Here is a 3415-nt window from a genome sequence, read left to right as displayed (position 1 = left end):
TGAGGAAATGACCACTGTGTTTATTTGGCCAAACTTGAGATTCATAATTGGACCATGAGCTTTTGCGAGTTGAGCAAGTGATTTGTGAGGTTTGTCACCAAGCAAATGAAGGTTTCCTATAATAGGCAAAGGAAATGGACCTGGTGCAAGTCTTTTACAGCTTTTGGCTCTTCTAAGTGACATGAATCCACGCACCAAAATCCAGGCGAATGACAGTCCAACCAAAATGGGTACATACTCCATTTTTCTTTCTTCTTATAAATTTCTTGGCTTACGAACTAGAGATTTGGAGCTGCGCGCGTATCTTGGTTTATACTGGAGTCTTTGAGGCCTTGTCGAATATATATATATATATATATATATATATATATATATATATATATATATATATATATATATATATATATATTGCTATGAATTATTAGTGCAAGTGGACTTGATGTACACGTGTGATGGACGGATGCAATTCACTCGCACATCTTTTATTCTAATCTGTAAAATTTCTGGTGGGAAGCGTTTCCCTTTTAATGGATCATGCATGATTTGATTTTGTATGAGTCAAATCAGTGAATTCTAAATATTAAATAATTGTACAAAATAAGAGTTGATGTACAAAGAATATTTATTCACACTTGATACTTTTACTAAATCAAATTATTTGATCTTAAGAATCATAAATTAATAAAATAACATATCAATTTATCGTTTACATGATAAACATTTATATGAAAATATTTTATATTTATTAGTTTAATGCAAACTGCAAACTACGGACGTGAATAAAGTCCCATTTGATAGTATGGGCTATCCGTTTTATTAGAAGTCCAAAATTCTTTGACAGTGTTTGTCGTTTCAGTATTTTGATGGGGAAACAGTTGGTGGTTTTCTTATCATGTGAAGGGCCATTAGAGGTTCAGATGAATCCTATGTCAGCAAAGATAAGAGATTTAGGCACTGCACAAGTTTGGCTAAAAAAAGTACGATGGCTTCAAGTCAAATATACTCAAATATGGGGTTGAGTGGTAGCTTCCACACCCCACCCCCACCCCCACCCTCACCCCACCCCACCCCAACCAACCCAACCCCCACCCTAAATAGCCCCACCTTACCTCTCCAACCCTTAATCCCGGTTTTTAGACCCTGACGTACCACCTTCTCTACCCTTACCCATTTCGTCTCCTATATAATGTGTACTTGGATTATATATTTTTCAAAAAATAATTTTGTTATCTAACCAAACACCAAAAAATAAATTAAAAAATCACTTATTTTCCAACAAAATATTTTCCAAACACACCCTAAATATGAGATATTACATAACGAAGGCGGATATTGACCTTGGGCAATATTGGTGGCCTGGCCACTCGCTATTAGTATTAAATTTTCATCCTACCCTATCCCGATGTCTATTTATAAAGGCGGACAATTGTTTTAGTTGGATATTTCAATAATTTCAAAACCTTACTACTTGTGGAAAATTTGTAACTTGCAAAACAATACTATTAGAGACAGCGAGGCAGGAAAAGTTGAATGCTTAGGTCCGTCCAAAAGATGCTAAGATGGAGACGGGGGCGTCACTACTGTCTCATAAGTCATAACTCACATGCACGCATGGAAAGCAAAGTAAGATTTTGAATTCACAATTGGCCCAAACATTGTATTTTTAACGGAAAAGGGTTAAAATTGTCCCTAGACAATGGAAAAAGGTTTAAAAATATCATTTATTTATTTATTGGGCTAAAGATACTCCTTCATCAATTTTTTTGATTCACTTATGCCCTTTAACAATGCTGAATTAAAAATAATATTTATTTAAATTTCACGTGACAACTTCTTATTGGCCAAAATTAAAACATCTAACCCGTTAGAAAGACTCATCCATATCTACTATTTTTTCGCACTAACCCCCTTCAAACACTAATCCGACCCAAACAAAAAGTTCAACTAAATAAAAGAGGCCACTTCTATCAAACTCTATGGAACAAAAGTTCAATGGAAGTTGCAGCGAACATGTAGACACAAATTTACAACGTGGTTTTTTTTTTTCTTGTTATGACATCCAGTTTAATTTATATGATAAACACAAATTGCATTATATTCAAGATGAGTTTAATTTAATCATTTTCACATAAGGGAAAGATCTCAAAGTAATTGTTTGGAAAATATCATAAACCGTTGGACTACCCCTAATTTTTCATCCCACGGTATTATCAAGAAAATTATTTGCTCATTCATGCTAGGCTTTTTTTTTTGTTTGTTTAATTTGTTCATAAAACTTTATTCGATGATAATGCTATACATGAGATTAATCAATAAAATGAACATATGTAAATCTATGGGTTAGATGGAAGTGGGGCATCTTTTTTTTTTTTTTTTAATTTAAACTTTTTATTCAGGTTAGGTTAGTGTTTGTGGCGGGTTAATCTAAAAAACGGGGTAGATATGGGTGAGTATTTTTAATAGGTTAGATGTTTTAATTTCGACGAATAAAGAGTTGTCACGTGGAATTTAAATAATTATTTTTTTATTTTAGCATTAACCTAACGGTCAAAGGGCATAAGTGAACCAAAAAGATGAATGAAATGATATTTTTAACCCAATAAATAGATGAAGTATATTTTTAGTTATTTTTCAATAGCTAAGGGGCATTTTTGACCCTTCTCCATATTTTTAAACTTCTACCATTTGATGTGAAGAAGCCATAACAGAACATTGAAAAAGTTTCGGCTTTGTAATCTATATATATATATTAAAGCAAGAAAGTTTGCATTGTGGTTAAGTCAAGTGGTAAGCTACTATAAAGCCATTTGGCAATCTTAAAGAGTTTGTGGAAAATTGTCAAATAAAAAAATATCACTGAAGAACTATATATGAAATTTCATTTATTGAAATTAAATTGAAATAAGAATTCTTTTAAAAAAAATAAAGTTCAATCAATGTACTAATATTTTCTAACTGAAATTTTATATTTGGAAAGTAAAGAATTTTGATATCAATAGTATTTGGATTCCTTTTCTAATATCTAGTGAGAAGAATATATCCTATCGTAACCTAATGTGCAATTTTAATTTATTTTAAAATTTCAATATTTTTTAATGAGTTGAAAATATATTTTAAGATTTTAACTTAAAGTTCAGAATGTAGATATATTTAATAATTTATTTATTCCATAATGTATAATCCAAAGTATCTATTTTAGACTAAGTTTTCTGAATTTTAAACAAGTATACAATAAAAATAATTGTTTTAAAGGCTAAAAGCTTCAACAAAAATAATAATTACTAGAAGTTTAATAATAAAAATACCGTAATATTTTGGTGAAGTACTATATAGTTTGATCGTATGCACTTTTATTTTTGTCTATTATTGAATAAAACACTAAATGAAAAAAATAAATATATCATACTTACTAGGG

This window comes from Nicotiana sylvestris, chromosome 2, assembly GCF_000393655.2.
Source record: "Nicotiana sylvestris chromosome 2, ASM39365v2, whole genome shotgun sequence".
In the NCBI taxonomy this organism is placed as follows: Eukaryota; Viridiplantae; Streptophyta; class Magnoliopsida; order Solanales; family Solanaceae; genus Nicotiana; species Nicotiana sylvestris.
Note: the sequence above shows the minus strand (reverse complement) of the source record.